Raw genomic sequence first — 25,410 nt, 5'->3', positions numbered from 1 at the left:
ACAGCGTAAGTACATTACGCACCTTGTTTTCACGTCCAGGAAATCCGGAACTTCCGGCCGATTGTGGGCCACTGCCTGTGATCGGATTGGTGATCCAAACCGTCCAGATGATGCCCAAGCCAGGATTGACCCTAGCCATGAAGATATTTGCAAAATCTGGGACGGTCAGCGTCCCGATCATTCATCCAAACGCAAGTGGTTTGGAGCTTTCACTGCATAGCGTGCGTACACCTTACGCACGATTTCCTTCCGAGCTGTGCTGCGTAAAGAGGGTGCGTAACTCCCTCTCCAGGGCGCGGGAGGGCTATAAGAAAGAAGGAGAGATTGAAGGGGAGGTGGTGTTTTTGGGGTACGACTGAAGGGAAGGGGCTGGATCTCGGTTGGAATAGGGAAGCTTGGGTGAGCAGCGGCTGAGCGTGAGCAGCAGCAGAGAACCTGGACCTGGACCTGGTTTTTTTTTTCCTTTTTCCTTTCTCCTTCTTCTGTTGTTGATTTTGAATTTAGCCCATTCATGTGTGGCTAAACCTCTTAGCTAGGGCTAAGAGGTGAAGCCTGTAGCGAGATGGGAGATACTATTTCATGCGTTTAATTTAAATTTCTGAACTGAATTTGATTTTAAGTTGATTATTAAAGGAATATTTTCTTAGTCTTTAATGGTCTGTTGTGACTGAAATTACAATGGGTTTGCAATGGCTTTGAATATTTCTTTTTCCCTTTTGATGTTTATGATGTCAGGAGGCCCTATTGTTCACCATCGTCTCCTGGGCATGGTTGGATGGCGGTACCCTTCCTGACCTTCATGGCATGTTGATTGGTTGGTAATTAGTTTAATTCTTTTGTTAACTTTGTCTCCTAGGCATGGTGTGGTGATGGAATCCATTCTAATTCATATACCTTTCATCTCTTTAAAATTATATCAGAAGAAGTTCAGTTTAATTTTCATGATTTTTGAAGCAAGCATAAGATCTCCCTGATCTCTACAAGTGGATCCTCTGAATCCCTAGTTTCCTTCCTCTGAATTCCTTAAAGTTTTAGATAATTATTCCACAATTATTCCTTAAATTCTATTTTGTTTAGATCACATCTTAGTCTAGTTCTAGTTCTACTTGGTTTCAGATAACGTACAGGTATCAGTCCCTGTGGATTCGACCTCGGTCTTACCGAGTTTATTACTACATCACAACCCTATACTTGGGGAGTGAACAAGTTTTTGGCGCCGTTGCCGGGGATTGACAGCTACGTTTTTCTGAAATTAATTAGTTTTAGAATTAGGTTAGGATTAAGATTTTACTAACTTTAGGATAAAAGTTTTTATTTTATTTTATTTTTAGAACTTAACCTGTTTTCTTGTTTTGTAGGATCTTGACATAAGTTCTTAAATTGGTAATTCCTTCCTAATTTCTCTACTTTTTCCACTTTTAAAATTAGGGTTTAAATTTTAGAAATCTTCTAATTCTGGGATTTTCCTATCTGTAGGAAATAGTTTATTTTTAGAAACTAGGTTATTTCTTTCCCCTTTTTAGGAATTAACTTTCTATTTTTGTCTTGTAGTAACTTTCTAATTCTAATTCTTTTAGAATCTAATTTTGTTTCCTAATTTTCTACTCATAGAATTTTTGTTTAGAAACTAACTTTCCTATTGTGTAGGCCTTTAAGATAGAAATTTCTAATTCGGTAAGTTCTTTCTCTCCACTTTCTATTTTTCATATCTCTTTTTAATTTACTTTTTAGTGTAGGACTTTCTTCTTTTAGAAACTAGTTTACTTCTATCTTCCTTTTTAAGGATTTTCTAATTTAGACATTCTCTTTAGAACTGACTTGTTTGTTTTCTTTTGCAGGTCCTTAACTTAAGGGCTTCAATTTGGTAATTTCTTTCCAACTCTCTCTTTTTTTTTAGATTTTCTTTTCCTTTCTTAGGAATAGGTTTTGAATTTAATTGAGGGCTGTGAGTGTTTCATGCCCAAGTGGGCCCGTGACAGCACTCGACGTCTCTTGATTGAAGGAGGATTGGTTGAGGGGTTGACTATCCATCGCAGGACTAGACACCACTTGAATCCCCCTGAGTTAATTGAAGTTATGGCTGAAGACCAACCTCCTCTACTTCCACCCAAGGTGGAGGATACCTAAGATGAGAATGAGGTGCATCAGGCACCCCCGCCTCGTACTTTACAAGATTATCTACAACCGGTGGGAGTGAGTATGCCCTCATGCATGATTTTCTCTGAAAACACAGGACAAATGGACATCAAGCCGGGAGTTATCCAACTCCTTCCCAAATTCCATGGACTTGAATCAGAGAGTCCATATTTACATTTGAAAGAGTTCGATAAGATTATAGCTACATTATGTTTTCCTAATGTATCTGAGGATACAATTAGGCTGAAACTCTTTCCTTTTTCCTTAAAAGAGAAAGCTAAGACGTGGTTACATTCACTGCGTCCTAGATCATTGGCACATGGAACGACATGCAGAGGGAATTCATAAAAAAATTCTTCCCACATCATAAAACGATTACCCTCAGAAAAGCAATCATGAACTTTGCCCAAAAGGAAGATGAAACATTCTTCCAATGTTGGGAAAGGTTCAAAGATTTGGTCAGTTCATGCCCACAACATGGATTTGAAACGTGGCGCATTACAAATTTTTTCTACGATGGACTGACATCTTCCATGCGCCAAATGGTCGAGACAATGTGTAATGGAGAGTTCATTAATAAAGATGTCGACGAGGTATGGGACTACCTCGACAGTTTGGTTGAAAAAACACAATCTTGGGACTATTACCCAAAATCAAACACCACGTCTAGGCCGACTCAATTAAAGGAGAAATGTGGATTATATCTCTTGAAAGAAGAGGATGATCTCAAGTGTAAAGTGACTACGCTCATAAGGAAAGTTGAGGCCATGGAAGGAAAGAAGGATAAGGTTAAGGAAATTGTTTGCGGCATCTGTGATTGCAACATTCATACAACTGAAATTGTCCTACAATACCCGCCTTTCGAGGAGTGTTGAATGAACAAGCTAATGCCGTAAACAACTATTAAAGACCTTTTACTGGACCTAACTCCAATACATACAATCCTGGCTGGAAAAATCATCCAAACTTTAGTTGGAGGAATGGACAAACGGCTACTCCTCCAGGTTTCTTCAATCAAAATCCAAATCAAGTGAAACCTCAAGAGGAACCGGTTCAAAATTCCATACAAGAGCTGGCTCAGGCAATGCGGGGAATTACAGATTTTATGCAAAAGATAGATTCTCGTATGACGGTTATAGAAAAGGGGATGCTTCCTACACAACCTCTCCCCAATCCTAAACCGCAGTATGAGATTAATGATCCCAGCTCTTCAAATCAGATGGGGCACGCTAAATCCATCACCACTCTTAAGAGTGGAAAGATCATTGATAAAATTCTTCCGGTTAGGCCCGAAAAGCCTCAAGAACCAGAAGAGGACAATAATGATGGATCCAGTGACGCCCCACAAAAATTAGAACCGGAACTTCTAGAGAAGCCAGTTGCTCCGTTCCCCCAACGGTTGGTTTCACCAAAACCTCTCTCTAACTCTCAGGATATTCTAGAGGTGTTGAAATAAGTGAAAGTCAACATTCCTCTACTTGATGTCGTGAAACAGATTCCTTCATATGCCAAATTTCTGAAAGACTTATGCACAACCAAAAGACGGCAAAATATTCAAAAGAAAATTTTCTTGACTGAGAAAGTGAGTGCTATACTAAAGTAAGACGTGCCACAAAAATTTAAAGATCCCGGTAGCCCAACCATATCATGTGTAATCAGGAACCATCGAATTGATCACGCAATTCTTGACTTAGGAGCGAGCGTCAATCTGATTCCCTACTCGGTATACAAACAGTTAGGTTTGGGTGAATTAAAACCCACCCTAACCACACTACAACTTGCTGATCGCTCTGTTCGTGTACCAAGAGGGATAATCGAGGATGTATTGGTCCAAGTTGATAGATTTTACTACCCTGTAGATTTTATCATCCTGGACACCGAACCCATCAATAACATAAGCACTCAGATCCCCGTCATTCTTGGCCGCCCATTCCTTGCCACTTCAAATGCAATTATCAATTGCAGGAATGGTGTCATGATTATGTCTTTTGGGAATATGACATTGGAGTCAAACATCTTTTTCAATAACGGCAGAAATTTAGAGGAAGATGATGATTTTCACGACATTAACATGATTGACTCTTTCGTGGAAGATACGAAACCTCTAACCTTATCCTCCGACCATCTAGAGACGTGCCTGGCCCACTCCCATGATTTTGATGATGACATGATTAGGGAGATGTGCGCCTTGCTTGATACTGCACCGGTACTTGAAGTTAACCGGTGGAGGCCACAAGTTGAAGAATTGCCACAAACCGATGCAGTGCCTCTACCGTCTAACCTCAAGCCGCCGAAGCTTGACCTAAAACCTTTGCTCTCTGATTTGAAATATGCCTATTTAGGTCAAGATGAGACATACCCGGTGGTGATCTTTGCCCACCTGGAGAAAGAACATGAGAGTATGCTCATATTACTCTCATTGAGCATAAAGGAGCCCTGGGATGGACGATAGCGAACCTCAAGGGAATTGATCCCTCGATTTGTACTCACTGCATATATCTTGAGGATAATGCAAAAACCGCTAGGCAACCACAATGTAGACTAAATCCAAACATGAAGGAAGTGGTTAAGGCCGAGGTTCTTAAACTATTAGACGTGGGTATCATATACCCTATATCCGATAGTCAATGGGTGAGTCCAACTCAAGTGGTCCCTAAGAAGTCCGGAATCACCATCGTAGCCAATGCCAATAATGAACTCGTGCCAACTAGAGTCACTACTGGTTGGAGAATGTGCATTGACTACAGGAAGTTGAATACCGTCACGAGGAAAGACCACTTTCCTTTACCATTCATTGATCAGATCCTGGAAAGGTTAGCTGGTCATTCCTATTACAGTTTCCTTAACGGGTATTCGGGCTATAACCAGATAGAGATAGCCCCTAAAGACCAGGAAAAGACCACATTTACATGTCCCTACGGCACCTTTGCCTATCGAAGGATGCCATTCGGACTATGTAATGCCCCTGCCACCTTTCAGCGATGTATGCTTAGTATCTTTTTTGATATGGTGGGGCAATATCTAGAGGTCTTCATGGATAATTTCTCTGTTTACGGTCCATTTTTCAGCAAGTGCTTGGAAAGTCTTAAATGTGTGCTGAAAAGATGTGAAGAAAAGAACTTGGTACTTAATTGGGAGAAGTGCCATTTCATGGTTCAGAAGGGAATTGTCCTTGGGCATATCATCTCGTTCAAGGGAATCGAGGTAGATAAGGCAAAAATCGATCTTATCTCTAACCTACCTCCACCCAAGAACATCAGAGACGTGCGATCCTTCTTAGGACACGCAGGATTTTATAGGCGATTCATAAAGGACTTTAGTCTCCTCTCTCGTCTATTATGTACTCTTCTTCAAAAGGATGCTCCGTACAAGTGGACTGAGCAATGCCAGGAAGCTTTCACTAAGCTTAAGGGCACGTTAACCACTGCACCTATCATGCAGCCACCCGACTGGAGCCTTCCTTTTGAGCTTATGTGCGACGCTTCTGATTATGCTCTTGGGGCGGTCCTAGGCCAGAGAAAAGATAAGAGGCCCTAAGTCATTCATTACGCAAGTAGAACTTTAAATTCTGCCCATGTGAACTACTCGATTACGGAAAAGGAACTCTTAGCTGTAGTGTTCGCCTTGGACAAATTTAGGTCTTACCTGATCGGATCCAAGATCATTATCTACACAGATCATGCGGCACTTAAGTATCTTCTTTCTAAGAATGATTCTAAGCCCCGTTTGATACGATAGATCCTTCTACTCCAAGAATTTGATTTGAAAATTAAAGATAAAAAGGGAGTAGAGAACGTAGTGGCCGATCACCTTTCTCGCCTTAATACCTCTGATTCCCTTGAGGCGACCCATATCAATGATATGTTCCCTGATGAACAACTGTTCAGAGTCTCCCATTCACCTTGGTTTGCTGATTGCTAATTATCTTGCTACAGGTGCCATATCGACACAGTGGACTGCGCAAGATAAGAAGAAATTCTTCACTGAGGTGTGCAACTTTTTCTGGGATGATCTTTATTTATTTAAATATTTCCCAGACCAAATCCTAAGGAGATGTGTACTAGACGATGAGCATCAGAGCGTCATCTCCTTCTGTCACTCACAGACCTGTGGTGGTCACTTTTCTGCTAAAAAGACCACGGCCAAGATTCTGCAGTGTGGCTTTTACTGGCCCACTATGTTTAGGGACACTCATGAGTTTTGCAAAGCTTGTGAGCGTTGTCAGAAATTGGGAGCATTGTCCCATTGAAATATGATGCCCTTGAATCCCATCCTTATCATTGAAGCATTTGATTGCTAGGGCATCGATTTCATGGGACCATTCCCCCAATCGTTTGGAAATCTGTATATTTTGCTCACGTGGATTATGTCACTAAATGGGTCGAAGCGATTCCGTGTCGAACTAATGACCATCGCACGGTCATTAAATTCCTAAAAGAAAATATCCTTTCTCCATTCGGAACGCCTCGAGCCATCATTAATGATGGGGGCTCAACTTCTGTAATAAACCATTTGAGAGCTTAATGAAGAAATACGGTATCTCTCACAAGGTGAGCACCCCATACCACCCACAGACAAGTGGGCAAGCTGAGATTTCTAATAGGGAAATTAAACACATTTTGAAGAAAACAGTTAACCTTGATCGTAAGGATTGGTCAATCCGATTGATCGATGCCTTATGGGCATACCGTACTGCCTTTAAAACCCCTATTGGAATGTCTCCCTTTAGACTTGTCTATGGGAAAGCTTGTCACTTACTTGTGGAGCTGGAACATAAAGCGTACTGGGCGATCAAAAATCTTAATTTCAATCTGGACAACGCTGGCTCACTACGCAAACTTCAATTGAATGAACTTGAGGAAATCCGGAATAATGCGTACGATAATTCAAGAATTTACAAGGACAAGATGAAAGCATTTCATGACCAACACATTTTGCGAAAATCATTCACGCCTGGTCAGAAGGTCCTTTTGTACAATTCTTGATTACATCTCTTTCCGGGTAAGCTTCGATCTCGTTGGACCGGCCCTTACATTGTTGTTACTGTTTTTCCTTATGGGGCCGTTGAGATAAGAGATCCCGACAATGGCAAGGAGTTTAAAGTCAATGGACATCGATTGAAACCATTTGTCGAGAAATTTGATTTAGAGGACATGTCCATGCCCCTGACTGCTCCTGTTTACCAGGATTGATCTCCTAGTCTGATGGAGGTATAGGTAGGTTTATCGCTTTCATATGACTAGGGTAGTTGCTTTATTTGTCTGGCTGAAGACGGTAAACTTAGCGCTCCTAGGAGGCAACCCAGCTCTTCACTTCTTTTCGTTCTTATCATTAGTTATTTCAATGTTTGTGGGTAACATTACTGCAAACCCTCACGAGACTACAACTCGTCCACTAGGGGAAACCTAGGGGTTTAAAGGCTTGTTGCATTCGCTAAATGCAATCGAGAGTACCTACGAAAGTGGTGTAGGTAGGACCTTCTTTTTATAATTTTATTTTTATTTCTTTCTTGTGCTAACTCGCTTTTTCGTTGATATTTTTGAGAAAGCCTCGTGATTCTTTCATCCAGGTACTATCTTTCCATCACTCGTCTTATATTTTCGTTGTCCCATGTGCATTGCATGCCTATTTCTTTTACATTGAGGATAATGTAGATCTTAGGTTGGGGGTGAGAGATTAGGTGAATCAACATCTTCTTGGTCTTGAGCGAAAATTGTGTAAATTTTTAATTTTTCTGGACTTTCTTGTGAATTCGAGGGGACTTTGACAGCCATCTAGGGCACTTGGAATTTCAAGATACATGATGTTGGAAATTTAAGACGCCTAGATTCAGTATCTATTGGATTGCATAATTAAGTTTGAATTGTTAATCCAGAACTAGAAGTTGTACACATTGATTGAGTTATGATCTCACATGTCACATCTCGCTTTCACATTAAGGTTTCAGTTTGATATTGAAGGATTTTCTTGGTACTCACTAAGCATGAAAGGAACCGGCCTCAGAAAATTGAAAGGATTGGGTGAATAATCTTCATCATAGGTTTGCTCCCTATAGGTGAAGGTTTAATTTCCCAAAGTGGCCGGCGGAAAGGGGTGGGCAATGGTCTTCATCATAGGTTTGCTCCCTATAGGTGAAGATTTGATTCCTCCCCTTGGCGGTATTTTAATGAAAAAATAAATATATCAAAGGTCGATTAATGAAAAGATGATCCGTGAGGAAAGTTTGAGTTATTATGAATTATCTTAGTGTTTACCGATAATATCATGAAATTAAGAAGTGAACCTTAATGATAAGCCGAGATTACACGATACACCCATGGAACTCAATATTTAAAATCGTTCTAATTAATGGATTAATATTTGAGCTTGATTATGAAGTTGACCGGGAGCTTGATTTCAGGAGAAAGCAATGCCAACATTCATGAATCTTAGAATTCGAGTATCTGAATTGTTTTTCATAAATCTCTTGAGTTTGTAGAAATTATCTTGTAATTCTCAATTTATTTTTCATATACCTTGCTCGGGACTAGCAAGATGGTGGTTGGGGGTTGTGTTGAGGGTCGAATATTGCATATCAAACCCCAGTTGTTGCCAAGATTTACAAACATAGTACTGTTTAACGGCCTGATTTAATCATGTTTGTGATGCAGGGCGTATTCACGAGCTTGGATTAGGAAATGGTACTAAAAGCACGGATTTAACGGTCTGACACCAAGGCAAGCGACGGGCCCTAGGAGACCAAGATCGACAGATTTGCACGCCAAGGATCCAAGAAAATCAAGAAATTGAAGCTCAAGTGGCCTGAAAAGTGTCCAGAATGCAAGATCATAGGGTTCCCACCATCTGATCAGTTCGAAACTCCATACGTGGCCTGAGGCCCATAAATGAACCGTACACGTAAAATTTCATCCATTGGATCATTGTGGAAGTGGCCCAACGGACAGATCAGCCCACAAATTACTAATCTGGGGCTCACCTGATCTCTGGATACACCTCATCTTCAGTCTCAACACCTTAAATCATGTGAAGAACTAGATGGACGGAGTAGATTTCTCACAAACATCTCTGTGAGACCCATACAGGTAGTGCATGTACACGTTATGCAGGTGCACCAGGCGCACACCAAAAGTCCAAAAGTCGGTCAGCAAGCGCTGACCGACTCTTCTTCTCAAATCGGGATTCCTCTCACAGCGGCGAACGTGGGTCCGCCGGTTCCTCTCAGTGGGGCCCACTCGTCTTCCAAAGCATCAATCGGGACCGTCCATTATGTGCATAGGTAGGGTATTTACCTCACCAAGGTGGCCTCTTGAGACCATGTAAGACGTTACAGAATCCTAACCGTTAAAGGCATGATGAACGGCGGAGTAAAAGATACTGTGGGCCACATAGAATTTGGTCTAAAAATAGTGATTCCCACCTGGTTTTTCGAGTAGAATGTAGTGTACAGCGTGGATTTCTCAAAACAAAAGCGATGTGGGCCCCACCATCAGTATAGGGTAAGTACATTACGCACCCTGTTTTCGCGTCCAGGAAATCCGGAACTTCCGGCCGATTGTGGGCCACTGCCTGTGATCGGATTGGTGATCCAAACCGTCCAGATGATGCCCAAGCCAGGATTGACCCTAGCCATGAAGATATTTGCAAAATCTGGGACGGTCAGCGTCCCGATCATTCATCCAAACGCAAGTGGTTTGGAGCTTTCACTGCATAGCGTGCGTACACCTTACGCACGATTTCCTTCCGAGCTGTGCTGCGTAAAGAGGGTGCGTAACTCCCTCTCCAGGGCGCGGGAGGACTATAAGAAAGAAGGAGAGATTGAAGGGGAGGTGGTGTTTTTGGGGTACGACTGAAGGGAAGGGGCTGGATCTCGGTTGGAATAGGGAAGCTTGGGTGAGCAGCGGCTGAGCGTGAGCAGCAGCAGAGAACCTGGACCTGGACCTGGTTTTTTTTCCTTTTTCCTTTCTCCTTCTTCTGTTGTTGATTTTGAATTTAGCCCATTCATGTATGGCTAAACCTCTTAGCTAGGGCTAAGAGGTGAAGCCTGTAGCGAGATGGGAGATACTATTTCATGCGTTTAATTTAAATTTCTGAACTGAATTTGATTTTAAGTTGATTATTAAAGGAATATTTTCTTAGTCTTTAATGGTCTGTTGTGACTGAAATTATAATGGGTTTGCAATGGCTTTGAATATTTCTTTTTCCCTTTTGATGTTTATGACGTCAGGAGGCCCTGTTGTTCACCATCGTCTCCTGGGCATGGTTGGATGGCGGTACCCTTCCTGACCTTCATGACATGTTGATTGGTTGGTAATTAGTTTAATTCTTTTATTAACTTTGTCTCCTGGGCATGGTGTGGTGATGGAATCCATTCTAATTCATATACCTTTCATCTCTTTAAAATTATATCAGAAGAAGTTCAGTTTAATTTTCATGATTTTTGAAGCAAGCATAAGATCTCCCTGATCTCTACAAATGGATCCTCTGAATCCCTAGTTTCCTTCCTCTGAATTCCTTAAAGTTTTAGATAATTATTCCACAATTATTCCTTAAATTCTATTTTGTTTAGATCACATCTTAGTCTAGTTCTAGTTCTACTTGGTTTCAGATAACGTACAGGTATCAGTCCTTGTGGATTCGACCTCGGTCTTACCGAGTTTATTACTACATCACAACCCTATACTTGGGGAGTGAACAGTGATGCACAACCCTCGTTTAAGAATAGCAAGGTCTCGTCGGCATTGAGAAGATGAGAGATGAGAGGGCTTCCATGCCTGAGCTTAAAGGGCTAGCAAATGCCTCTATTAACAATCGACTTGATGCCCCTACTGAAAACTTCTGCTGTTAGGATGAAAAGGCTAAGGGAAAGTGGGTCTCCCTACCTCAGACCTCTCAAAGACTTAAAGAATCCCCTCACTTCCCCATTTATAAGAACTGAAAACCATCTGTTGTTCCAACATTTTTCCACCATGCTCACCCAGCTGATACTGAAAGTGAACTGGATAAGGACCTGTTTGAGAAAATTTCAGTTCTCCATATCATAAACCTTTTCCATGTCCAGCTTAAGCACTATATTTACACCTCAGACTTTCCTGCCTATCTCCTTGAAAATCTCTTGAGCGAGGGCAAAATTTTTCAATATAGCTTTGCCCCAGATGAATGCCCCTTGTTCAAGGGAGATAAGCTTGGGCAACACTGGACTTAACCTTGTAGCTATTACTTTGGAGAAAATTTTATATGGAGTTACAAAGGCTGATAGACCGAAAGTCAGCGAAACTCGAAGGAGATATAAATTTAGTAACGAGGTATATGATGGAGGCTATAAATGCTCTGGGGATTGACCCTCCTTTAAACAGGTCCACCTTTGCTTCAAATATATCATGGCCCACAATGCTTTAGCATCCCGTGAAGATGGACCCATCAAATCCATCTAGCCCAAGAGCCCCATACTGCGAAAGGGCAAAGATGACCTATTTGACCTCCTCGATGGATGACATTTCGAGCAGATCCTCGTTATCCTTTGCTGATAGAAGATGAGGAATGGACTCCAAGAGGTCATTTGCAAGGGCAAGAGGCTCCACTCGAAATAAGGTCGAGAAAAATCTCATAGCCTCTTCTTTCATGGCTACCAGATTTGATAGTTTTTTGCCTCGAATCTAAAAGGATCTCCACAATTTCTACTTTTCTCAATCGTTCTGTAGTCCCCAAGTGAAAAAATCTCGTGTTTCTATCACCTTCAGCCAACCAACTATTACGGGCCTTTTGTTTCTAGAAAATCTCTTCCGATAGTTCCATCTGGTCTAAGTGATGCTTTGCTTCTTGGAGATCCACAACGAGACTCTCTTCAAGGGAGACCTGCATCCTAGTCTCTATTAATTCAAGGGACTATTCCACTTGCTTGACATTAAGAAAAACATTCCTAAATACCTCTCCATTCTAGACCTTGAGTGATTTCTTAACCTTTTGAAGCTTTAGCAGCATGTTGACTGTAGGATTTTGTGACTGAACTCCCTCCCATGCCTCCTTTACTACTTGAAGGGAAACTTCTTGTTAAAACCACATTCTTTAGAAGTGGAAAGGCTTTGTGGTGATGGGGTAGACATGGGGGAAGGCTAGCAGCAAACGAGCATGATTAGAGCTTATCCTTAGCAAAGTACTCCACCCTAAAATGAGGAAAGCGCATCACCCAATCATTGTTGCAAAGAACTCTCTCCAGTCTATCCTAGACTCGAGTATTCCCTTCTTGATTATTGCTCCAGGTGAACCTGTTATCCGAGAATCCCACATCCAGTAACCTAGCGTTGTTTATAGATCCTGCGAGCTTTGATGAGCTGGCGACATCTTGTTTCTACTACCTCGCCTCTTTGAGCTATCCACCACTGCATTGAAATCTCCACAAACCACCCACAGCCTAGGGGATGTTCTGCTTGTGGAGGCCATCTCTTCCCAGAGCTCCCTCCGCTAATTTTTTAAGCACCTTGCCTATACAACAGAGAGCAGGAATGACTCTTGGGAATTCTGCACACAAACTCAAAGAGCAAGCATTTGTTTTCACATAGAAGCTAGTGAAACATTTAATTGACTGTTGAAAAAGACCCATATTCTTTCCCTCACCTCTCCATTGGAGAGAGAGGAATGGAAGCCAACTTTTAATCCTATGCCCACTCCTCTTTCCTCCCTAATCATAGGCTCTAGAATGGCTACATCCATGGATGATGACTTCTGATTAGCCTCTTGGCTGTCCCGATAGTAGGCACGTTGCCTACACCTTGGGCATTCCACACTTGCAAGTTATCCATCCGTAACACACCCTGAGTAGATGACCCTTCTCTTTAATCTTCTCAGTCTTCTCTACCACTGGTTCGGACCTGCCCCCTGTTGAGGGTCAAATATTGTATATTAGACCCTAGTTATTACCTGATTTTACGAACATAATACTGTTTAACATCCTATTTTAATTGTGTTTGTATTGCAAGGTGAATTTAGGAGCCTAGAGTGAAAAAGGGTACTAAAAGCATGGATTTAACAATCAAGAATCTCCAAGGCAAGGGACGGACCCCAAGGGACTAAGATCAAAGAATTTACACACTAGAAATCCGAGAAAATCACGCAATTCACACTAAAAAGGCCTGAAAATTATCCAGAATGCAAGATCATAGGGTTCCCACCATCCGTTCGGCTTGAAACTTTATATCTGGCTTGAGGACCATAAATTAACCGTACATGTCAAATTTCAGCCATTGAATCTTTGTGAAAGTGGCCCAAGGGACAGATCAGCCCATAAAATACTGATCTGTGGCCCACCTGATATCTGGATATGCTTCAATTTTGATCTCAACCCCTTAAATGAGGTGGCAAAATGGATGGACAGAGCGAATTTCTCATATACATCATAGTAGACCCCACTTTAGGGTGTGCATGTGCACGGTGTATACACTCCAGTCGAGCACCAAAATTCACAAAACTGGTCAGTGTGCGCTGACAAATGTTTTTTTTTTTAAAATTTCAAAAGCCAACCAACGGGTGGACGCATGTCCACCGGTTGATCATAGTGGGCCACACCAATCGTCTAAATGGACGATCAGGGCCATCCATTGCATCCAAAAGGGAGGCATGACCTTAGCCATGGTAGCCTTTTGGTCCCATGCACACGTATACACATGGATCGCCAGAAAATGTAGGATGAATGGTGAGTTAATTTGATACAGTGGACCGCACCAAAACTCGACCAAAACCACTCCTTTCTGATTGAAATTTTGCCAGGAATCCAACGAACGGGGTGGATTTTGCTGAAAACATCACTGTGGGGGCCACCGAGCATTTCAGCACAACAAATTTCACACCGTACACACATCTGGTTTTTTCGGACGTTGCGGGGTGTTGTGGGCCACTGTTTGTGGTCGGTTGGATGATTTGAACTGTCCAGAATCTTCAGAGGGGGGTCTTTACCCCACTCATGGAGGCAAAATTGATTCTTGGACCGTCCAATGTCTGAAAATTTTGTCAGAACGCAACTCGGCTTGCATTTTTGCGGCTGTGCATAAACAGCCACTCCACTAACCACCTTAATCTATAAAAGAGTGGGAAGACATGGAGAACATCCATCTGGGGCAGCTGTGGAGGCAAGACGGGAAGAGAAGAGAGAGAAAGAGACCATGGACATCGGCCGGTGGCATCGAGTTCTTCTTCCCCTTCTTCTTCTTTATTTCTTCCTTTAATGCTTTCTTTTTAAGAGTTTTTGGCTAATCAGGACCGTGATTGGCTAAACCTCTTAGCTAGGGCTAAGAGGTGAAGCTTGTACCATGATGGGTAGTTTCCTATTGCTTTGATTCATGTTTTGTTGAACTCTCTTGGATTCTAGTTTGATTATATGATATACTTTTAGTTTTTAATGGTTTGTTGTGACTTAAATTACAATGGATTTGCGATAGCTTTAAGTATGTTCTTTCCATTATTGAGAATATGAAATTAGCAAGTCCCGTTGTTCACCATCGTCCCATGGGCATGGTAGGGTGAAAGAATCCTTCCTAACTTTCACAAATCTCTATGTTGGTTGTGGATTGGTAACTTGCTATTATTTGCCTTGTCTCCTGGGCATGGTAGGGTGATAGAATCACTTCCACATCTTCACCATTCTTATCTGTTGATGATTAGATCCATGAGAAGTTCAGAGATCTGACAAATCTCTCCTTTCCAATTGGATAAAGATGGGACTCTGATTCCAGTTGGGTTCTTGAATCAAGCATAGATCTCCCTGATTGCTACAAGTGGATCCTTGACACCCTAGTTTCCCACCTTTAAATTTATTAGTTTTTAATTGACCATTCATCATTATTCTCTCATATTCACCTGATTTAGATTACATCTTCTTCTAGTTCTAGTTCTAGTTACTTTTAGAATACGTACAAGGTTCAGTCCCTGTGGATTCGACCTCAGTCTTACCGAGATTATTACTACATCGCAACCTTATAATTTGGGTGTGAACACCCCTTCTTAGGCTTGTCAACCGTCTTTCTTGCTAGTAGCTCAAGCCCTGCTCGGAGGGATAAGGTGCTCCAGGTATCATCTCTGTTGTGGCTTTCTATATCATGTTGTGAGGCTTGTGCACCCCTAAATTTTAACCGCATTGGTGACTTCGAGGTGGGTCTATCTAAACCCACTATTGCATTAGCCAAGATCTCTTGAGCCAGGTCCCTTTGGAGTTCCTTTGCCTCTCTGACATATCTGCATTGCAGACTCCCACCCTCCATTTCTTTGTCAAAGTACAGGGAAAGATCCATCGATAAATCCAGACCCTTATCAGGGGTTGACTTCACAAAAGGGCGTAGATGGGGAGAAGGAGATGAGTCCTTGTCCTCTGATAGAGGCACGAAGCGTTGGGTTGGAGAGGCCCATAGGTTGATCTCTTTACTAACTTCACTTCCATCTAGCGGCGAAAGAGGAGAGCAACCTACAGATGTCGCACAGGTCTTTAACCTAAGCCTGTGAAGAGCCTGCCGAGGTCTCTGCTCGGCTAGGGAATTTTGCTTCCTCTGCAATTGGAGTTGGATTGGGGATGGAGAATAGTGCTTTCTAAGAGATTGGCTATGATTTGAGCACTGAGCAACTAGCTGCAGTGGGGGTTAATTTCTCATGTGGAGTCTGGGCTTCTCAGGAAAGGGGGGAATTCGGGCTTCGAAATTGCATACACTAGTCTTTGGCTCCCTGTCCCCCCTTGAAGTTTGAACATGGGTCAATCTCCTACTGGTATCCCTCCCTCATGTCCCATCACGAAGGAGGATCCAAAAGGACTACGGTGTCCCCCGTCCTTATTCATCTCCTTAACCAGCGCGCCTTGAGGTTCTATGTCGACATTTCCTCGAGCAGCTGTAGGGCGAAATGCACAGTTTTCTTTGTCTGGTGTTTTGGAAAACACAGCATGAGCAGTCCACCCAGCTATTTATCTCTTATTTAAAACTCCTTTCTACCCAAGCCTTCATGCTCTCCCCATATCCCTTCGCCGATTCTATCATCGGACCCTCTGATTCCTTGTTCCATCTTGGCAAACTAGTCTCAAGTTCAACATACACTAGGAAGGATTTTCCTACAACAACTAGCTTTTGCGTTCTCTTAATGTCGAAATCCTAGTGAAGCTTGACTTTTACCTGGGTGAAAACATGGAATATCCCATACTTGGTGCTCGTATCTATCTACATCACTTTGCCATAGAAGTTCCCTAGGTCTTTGATTACTAGCTCCAACCAGGCATGGGTGGGGATCTCAAATAATCAGATTCAGGACCCCTAATCTCCTTATGTAACTTCTGGAGACCAAGGTTCCATTGCCACTAACCCCATTCACTGCTAAATGGATAAACCTGATAGGAAATCTTAGAATTTAGCTAATGTTTTGAGGACTATTAGGTACTTAGTGTTCGACAGTCTAGCCACATCAATGGTCGAGGACTCAAACCTGGTGGATCTGATTTCTCCGATCAGATTCATTATAGAGACAGAACTATCGGATGCTATCCCCACTAGGCCTAATTTAAGCTCCTTAAGCTTCCTTTCTACCATCACTGGATCTGCAACGGTTGTGCCCCCCACGACAAAGGGTGTGGGTAGATTTTTCATTTTAGTAGTTCCCCCTATTGCCGAGACCACCCCTTATATAGCTCCAGTTGAATTCCTAGCTAGATGCTGAGCAAGTGGGAATGTTGTTGGTTTGGGGATCTCAATGCTCGACTTGGATCTGTAGATCGCCTCCGAGACTGACTATCCTTTCATCTATCCTCTGTCCATCTAGAACCCCTTTTTCCACTCGAGCATCATTCTCATACTGAAATCTGACGAAAGCAAAATCTTTGGGATGGATGGAGCTTGGGAATAATGAAATGAAGATATCAATGACCCTTCCATACCTCTGGAAAAATTTTAGAAGGTCCTCGTTTGGTTTGGGACCGGCCTCACCTTTCCCACCTAGATTTCTCAAAAGCTGGAAGAGGTCCTCCCCTAGATGGCGCCCTATCCCTTCGGTGCATAGTTCAACCTAGTGTCCACTTGAGATGTTATCATTTTGCTCGTATATCAATGCTATTAACAACCTCCTGGCTCTCGCCAACCATGTAAAGAATGACTCATGGTATCAAATTTTATCAGGTCCACTGAGTTCTGGTTGAAATGTCTGAGTGGCGCCTTATCTGCACTTAGACTTAAAGCCATGGGTCAACGCAATAAATTTTTTTCTTCATAAATTAGAGATTAGAATTATCCAATTAGTATTATGTTGGGTTTATTACCTATCTAGAACATATTCAACGATTCGGGTTGTTTAATTTGAGTGACATATATGCCATGTGTACCACTGTAAGTGCATGTGTATCATCCATCACACTACCAGAGCATAAATCCTACTTGGTATTGACAATCAATAATGGTGACCACATAGGTGGGAAGGTGTGCATTTAATATGTGTAGGTACATGTATTTATGCATTTATGTATTTTCTAAGAGTAGACGATGATTTATTATATCATTAACGGTTAGAAATGAGATTATTCTTCTAACATTGCATTCAAATTCATCTTATAACTTGATCTTATATTTGAGAATCAAGCCCATCCACCTTTTAGGTGGACCACAAATATACTAAGTAAGACCACTGGCTATTCGTTGATGATGTAGCTCGCCTGATGATTAATCATCATGATTTTTGAGCTAGGTGATCTTCGAAAATACCATCAAAAGATTTGGATCAATATAATTATCAAAGAGTTGAAGATGGAGTAGCTGTTGTTAAAACACATGTCTTAAATTTGGTATGCGGTGCTCAACCAGTCAAGGTACTGCCTCGACTAGTCGAGGATCCCTTCAACGAGTTGTGGGTTACATAGACGATGCATGGTTTGTGCGCGAACTCCATAAATTTGAGGCGGTTTTTAGGGAGGTGTGTAAGTGGGGTTTCCCCATCTATAAATAGGAGTCCCTAGGGCCTTTCTAAAATATTCTAAGGCTTTTTAAAGGTATTCCAAGGGTTTTTAAAAGGGTTCTAGGGTTATCAAAGGGTGTAGCAAGGGTGAAATTCAAGCTTGTTTGAATCGGATCTAAATCTGTGTGATTCCGTGGCACAAATCACAACAAGTGGTATCAGAGCAATCGTTGGGGCACAGATTTGAATCTGTAGGATTAACATCAATGGGAAGTACTAGTTATGATATTGAGAAGTACTCAAACAGAAATAACTTTGAGTTATGGAAGATCAAGATGATAGTTCCTTAGCCAAGCAAGGCAAGGATGGTGCTCTTGAGGCAAAAAAGTCTATTATGACTGATGATGAATGGAATACCCTTGATAAGAAGGTCTTATCCTCAATCCATTTATTTCTCACGGATGATGTTCTCTATAATATTTTGAGGGAAAAAACTGCGGCTAGTTTATGGGAGAAGTTAGAGGATATCAATGCGAAAAAATCCTCTGAAAATCGCCTACACTTGAAGCGGCAATGGTATAACTTTAAGATAACAAATGGTGAATATCTGGAGGCTCATATCAGTAACTTTAATAAATTAGTTAGTAAATTATTGGATATGGAGGAAGTGATCAAAGATGAGGAACAAGCATGTATGTTGTTGAATTTTCTTCCAGCATTGTATGAGTTATTCGAGGACACAATGTGCACCATAAATAAAACCCTAAGTGTCGACATTATTGTCTCAGCCCTTCAAGGGAATGCCATAAGAAAGCTAAATGGTGATATAGGGACATCTTCCGATGCACTTATTATGAGAGGCATAAATTTTGAGCGAGATGCAGGATCTTTAAGACCTATATATCCAAATTCAAGGGCAAGGGCAAAGGAAAACTAAAGTGCTGGAACTATGGGACACATGAAGAAGGATTGTACCAATCCTAAAGTGAAGAAAGAAAATTTAGTAGCTTCTTCAAAGGATGTTGTCACATCTGATGAAGAGACAAGTGGTGGTGATGTATTATCTATGTCCATGATTGGACACTTGCACGACAATCATGGAGATGAGTGGATCCTCGACACAAGAGCATCATATCACATGAGTCCTCATCAGAATTGGTTCACCAGTTACAGAGAATGCGATGGCGGACAGGTCTTTACGGGCAATGACAATACTTGTAATGTTGTGACTATTAATACGATGAGTATCGAGACGTTTGATGGGATGGAGTGTACACAAACTGATGTTAGGCATGTTTCTGATATGAAGAAAAGTTTGATTTCTCTTGGTGCACTCGAGGGTATAGGATGCAAGTTCACTGGTATTGATGGTGTCCTTAAAGTTTCAAAAGGGGCACCCTTTGAGAGCATAAAGGTACAGAAACCTTTACAGGTTGATTGAAAGTACTTCAAAGGGTGGAGCGACAGCAAATGTTGCAGATTCCACGTCTATACATATGTGGCATACTCGTCTGGGCCACATGAGCGAGCGAGGCATGAAGGTACTATATGATCGTTGTTTGATTCCAGCTTTTAAAAATTTTGATTTAGATATATGCGAGCATTATATATATGGTAAATAATCTAGATTATCTTTTAAAATTGGAAAACATGGATGTAAGAGAGTGCTTGATTATATGCACTCTGACGTATGGGGGTCATCGCCAGATGTTTCCGTTGGTGGGTCGTCATGGTTTGTTTCATTCATTGATGACAACTCTAGGAAAGTTTGAGTTTACTTCATGAAACATAAATCCGAAGTTTTCACCATATTCAAACAATGGAAGGTAATGGTAGAAAAATAGTCAGAGCAAAAAATAAAGGTTTTAAGGACTAAAAATGGGGGAGAATTTACTTCTATTGAATTTAATGAATATTGTAAAGATAAAGGGATCATTATGCACAATACAGTGCGCCTCATGCCCGAACAAAATGGTGTGGCTGAGTGAATGAATCGGACTCTCTTGGAGAGGGCTCGATGCATGTTAAGTAATGATGCCTTTGATAAAGACTTATGGACTGATTCCGTTAATACGACTTGTTATTTGGTGAACCGGTCTCCTTCTATGGCAATTAAATGTAAAATTCAAGAGGAAGTATGAAGTAATCATAAGATCAATTACTCAGATTTATGCATATTTTTTGTGAAGCTTACTTTCATGTAACGTCAATTAAGTGAGATAAGCTAGATCATAGAGCCAAAAGTATATTTTTGTTGGCTATGGCATTGGTGTGAAAGGTTAGAGGTTATTCGACAAGGTCACACGCAATATCATCACTAGCCGTAACGTTAGATTCAATGAAAGCTCTCTATTCTACAAGAATGATCAAGAGGAGCAAGAAGAACTAAAAATGTTGAACGTAGACATCTAGATTGACACAGATGATACTTAGGCAAAGACATATGCACAGACAGAGGTACAGGATCAGGTGGTACAGCCACCTATGAGAAGAAACCTACCACGTGATCGCAGGTTACCGACAAGATATAGGGACGATTCTAATATTACATATACTCTCATTATAGATAAGGGGGACTCATCGACTATTCAGGAGGCTCTCAGTGAGCCTGATGTAGAAAAGTGGAAGGCAGCTATGGACAATGAGATGGGCTCGTTGCATAAAAATCACACATGAGAGCCGGTGAAGCTTCCATTAGGATGAAAAGTGATCGGATGCAAGTAGTTATTCAAAAGAAAATATGATAGATACAAAACTAGATTGGTAGTGAATGATTATCCTCAGAGAGAAGGAATCGACTTCACAAAGATATTCGTTCCGGTGGTTAAGCATGTGTCTATCAGATTCGTGTTGGCGCTGGTTGCCCAATACGATCTTGAGCTGGAACAAATGGATGTTTGTTGAGGGTCAAATATTGCATATTAGACCCCAGTTGTTACCTGATTTTATGAACATGATAATGCTTAATGCTTTATTTTAATCATGTTTGTGTTGCAAGGTGAGTTTAGGAGCTTGGATTCAGTTTCAGCTCAGCTTGGGTCAACCTGATTGAAAGATGCTGGGAGAATGTCTGGTTCTCGGTGATTGTGAATGGTGAGGCTGCTGTTTTTTTCAAATCCTCGAGAGGCATCCGCCAAGGTGACCCTCTCTCTCCTAGTCTATTCATCCTGGCAGCGGAAGTGTTGAGTAGAGGGCTTAAGAAGCCGGTCGAGCAAGGCCTCTGCCAGTCGTTCAGGATCAGATGGGGCTTTCCCCCGGTGTCTCACCTTCTTTATGCAGATGACACTCTTCTCTTCCTTAATAGGGGGCTCGCTTCTCTCCACACAGTAAAGAACTTCTTGGCCTCTTACCAGGTAGCTTCGAGCAAAAAGATCAATTCCAGGATGAGCACTTTCTTCTGTTTGTGCAAGCTTCCGCTGTCCCAAGTTAGATCTATTGAAAGTCTTCATGGGTTCCCTAAATCTGTATCTGGGCTAACTTATTTGGGAGTTCCTTTGGCGTTTGGAAAGCTGAATAGAGGAGTTTTCCATCTGTTGCTTGAAAAGGTTGAAGGCCGTGTCTCAAGGTGGTAGACCCATTTCCTTTCACAAGCTGGAAGATCGGTCCTTGTTCAAAACATTCTTGGAGGCATCTCGGTACATGCGATGTTTGCTTGCCACATTCCTTCCCACGTCCTCTCCTCCCTTCAAACCTCCTTTGCGAATTTCCTATGGGGGTGGGTTGAAAGCAAGAAAAAGCTCCATTGGCGGAGCTGAAACTCGATTGTGAAACCAAAACAAGAAGGTGGTTTGGGTATTCGAAAGTTGGAGGATTTCATGTCAGCTCTTAGGCTTAAGCTAGGTTGGGCGTTCAAATTTAAGCTCTAGTCCAGCCTGTGGAGTGAGTTCATGAATGCTAAATATGGCTAGGCCCTCTCCCCATTGGGATCGAGATGCCCGGCTGCTATTGCCTCTCCTCTCTATAAAAGGATCTTCAAGTTGCTGCCTATCTTGGATAGGAATGTTCTTTGGATTCTCGGTCAGGGAGAATGTAGCTTCTGGCAAGATAACTTGTCAGGCCTTAGTCCTTTGATTAATTTGGCTGAAAACCCAATTCTAGACGGGATGTTGGAGTTGAAGGTGAACTAAGTGTTGGACTTGAATGGGCCCTCGGCCCTGAGCTCGGTGTTCGGTTTCCTCCCTCAGAATGTTATTGATTCGATTTTCCAGGTAGGATTCTGCCTCTTGGATGGCCCCGATAGATGCATATGGACCTTTACCCCCTCAGGCGACTTCTCTGTTCGCTCCGCTTAGAGGATCAGCAGGGTCAGTAGCCCCTGTAGAGAATGGGCTCGTTGGTTTTGGCACCCTAAGCTTCCTCCCAAGATTTCTATGTTCGCTGGCGGGTTTTTTCCCATGCGGTTCCCGTTGATGGGGCTGTTCAACGGCGTGGAATTCAGCTAGCCTCCAGATGTGATTGTTGCTCGACCTCTTCGTCTTTGGGTCCTTCTGACGAATCTTTGCTCCACCTCATGATCAACAACGAGCTAGCATCGTCCACTTGGGAGCACTTTGGCCGGTCCTTCAATGTCCTCATTAGGCGGATTCTCTCTATTAGGGCTAGGCTGAATCTCTGGTGGAATTCCCCTACCTCAGATGGCCCGATCTCACCTATGTTCAAGGTCCTCCCCTGTCTGATTTTCTGGGAAATCTGGTGGGCTAAAAATTCAGCAAGATTCGACGGCAGGCATCCGACTTCCCCAGCTGTCATTGCTAACATTAGAAGGTGGCTGTCCCTTCTTTTTCAATGGCCAGAAAGGGCCTCCAGTGGTAATCCTAGTTTTTGTCCTACTCATGGTTCTCCCCCCTCTGAGGCGATCTCATCCAAAATCGTGAAGTGGATCAAGCCACCCCTGGGCTGGTCTAAATTGAATGTTGATGGGTCGACAAAGGGTAACCTGGGGCTGTCCGGCAGTGGTGGAGTCTGCAGAGATGATAAAGGTGCTTTCCTCTTCTCTTTTGCTAAAGGGTATAGGGTTGGCTCTAGTATGAATGCAGAACTTCAGGCTATTCATGACAGGCTCGCTCTTTGTTTCGCCAATGGCCTTTTTAGGGTGGTGGTGGAATCTGATTCCCAATTAGCGGTGGATCTGGTTAATCACCGAGTGAGACCAGGTTGGAAATGGAGCTACTGGCTAACCAAAATCAACAGGTTGTAGATGAGAGGCCAGGTCCGCTGTGTCCATATCTTCAGGGAAGGGAATGGGCCTGCCGATGGCATGGCTCGCTTGGGCAGTGAGACCCAGTTGAATTATCTTATCCACGATCGAGGGGAACTTCCGCCACAGGTTAGAGAGTTGCTTTTTCTTGATTCGGTGGGCCTAGGTGCGGTCAGGCAGATTCCTTCTAAGGGGTGATTTTGAAATCATCTCTGGGGTTGTTCGCTCCTTCGTTTTGTTTTTTCTTCTTCTTTTTCTTATTCCTCTTTTGCATATCCTTTTCCTTCCTTCTTGTTGGCCATGATAAGCTTCTCCCTGGTCTTTCTCTTGGAAAAGCCCGAATGTCTAGATACTTGTATATTTCTCTAACAATGAATGAAGGTTTTCCTTTTAAAAAAAATTTAGGAACTTGGACTGAAAAGAGTACTAAAAGCATGGATTTAATGCTTAAGAATCACCAAGGCAAGAGACGGATCTTAAGAGACCGAGATTGAAGAATTCACATGCCAAAGATCCGAGAAAATCGAGTGATTAAAGATAAAGATGCCTGAAAATCATCCCGAATGCAAGATGATAGGGTTCCCACCATCTGTTTGGCACGAAATTTTAAACCTGGCCTAAGGATCATAAAATAACCATAGACGTAAAATTTCAGCCTTCGGATCTTTGTGGAAGTGGTCCGACGGACAGATCAGCCAATAAATCACTGATTTGGGGCCCACCTGATATCTGGATATGCTTCAATTTGGGTCTCAACCCCTCAAATTAGATGAGAAAGAGGATGGATGGAATGGATTTCCTAGAAAACATCACGATGGACCCCACTTCCAAGTGCGTGTGCACAGCACGCACCAGTCGTGCACCGAACCCTTGGGTCGGTCAGCATGCGCTGACCCGACTCCCATCGTCTTCTTTACGTAGGAGACAGACGTCCGTCCGCTATGACGCATGGTGGGCCACCATCGTCCATCATCTCGATAATTTGAACCGTCCAAAGTGTCCGGATGGTGGGGCCGACCATAGCCATGGTGTCCTTTTACTCCATTGCACGTGCACACATGAAGATCACCATCAAACGCAGGTTGTACGGTAGGAAGATTTGATCCCTTGGGCCGCACCAAACTTGAGCAAAAGTACCCACTCCCGACTAGTTTTTCGAGGATAATTCAATAAACGGTGTGGATTTCTTAAAGGACAAGGGATGTGGGCCCACTGCTTACACAAAACCGGCCTATCGCATATGTTACGTACGGACGTGCGTCCGGACGTCCGGCTCTCTGTGGGCCACTATGTAATCAAAGGCAAGGTCAGATACAAGATCCAGACCATCCAAAATCTTGGGAAGGGGGCCATGAAGTCAGAATGGACAGGATGGTTAGGTTCTTCCTTGAAAACTCAATCAAACGCAACTCGGTTTGCGTTTGTCTCACTGCGCAGGATGTTTCCAATTTCGTCACTGTGTAAGCTTACGCATACCACCACCACAACCACCTCCCTACTTGTTGTTACAAAAGGATGGAGTGGAGAATGTGTAGAGGCATCCATCCAGGGATGCGCGGATCTGACGTGGAGACGCAAGGAGGAAAGAGAGAGAGAGAGAGAGAGAGAGAGAGAGAGAGAGAGAGAGAGAGAGAGAGAGAGAGAGCATGGAGACGGCCAGGAGTTCTTCTTCCCTTTCTTCTTTAGTTTTTTTTCTTCCATTGATGTTTGTTAAGAGATTTTAGATCATCATGTCTATGATGAGTTAAACCTCTTAGCTAGGACTAAGAGGTGAAGCATGCAGCGTGATGGGGTATTTCTATGCTTTTGATTCAGTTGAATTATCTTTGATTTTGGTTTGATTATGATGAATATTCATAGTTTTTAATGGTTGTTTGACTTAAATTACAATAGATCTGCGATAGCTTTAAGTATATTTTGTGCATGTATCGAGGTTGCGAACTTAGGAACCCTGCTGTTCACCATCATCCCTTGGGCATGGTTGGATGATGGAATCCTTCCTAACGTTCATAATTTTCTGAGATTGGTCGTGGATTGGTACATTCTATTGTTTGCTTTGTCTCATGGGCATGGTTTTGTGATAGAATCAATTCTAGTTCTCTTACCTATCATTCATTGAAAACTAGATCAAAGGAAGTTCATATTTGAGTTTTAATGAGATATCTTCCAATTGG

General features: G+C 42.4%; 1 protein-coding gene and 1 non-coding gene across 2 annotated transcripts in view; both read right to left on the bottom strand.

The window, feature by feature from the left end:
- Nucleotides 1-25,410, bottom strand: part of LOC131227793 (receptor-like serine/threonine-protein kinase SD1-8) — a 49,266-nt gene that overhangs the window by 13,826 nt on the left and 10,030 nt on the right. The window lies entirely within an intron of this gene.
- Nucleotides 2,514-2,620, bottom strand: LOC131228355 (small nucleolar RNA R71). Its single transcript, XR_009162860.1, has one exon. It is a non-coding gene; the product is annotated as a small nucleolar RNA R71 (small nucleolar RNA).

This window comes from Magnolia sinica, chromosome 15, assembly GCF_029962835.1.
Source record: "Magnolia sinica isolate HGM2019 chromosome 15, MsV1, whole genome shotgun sequence".
Lineage (NCBI taxonomy): Eukaryota > Viridiplantae > Streptophyta > Magnoliopsida > Magnoliales > Magnoliaceae > Magnolia > Magnolia sinica.
This window is presented reverse-complemented; position numbering and strand designations above follow the sequence as displayed.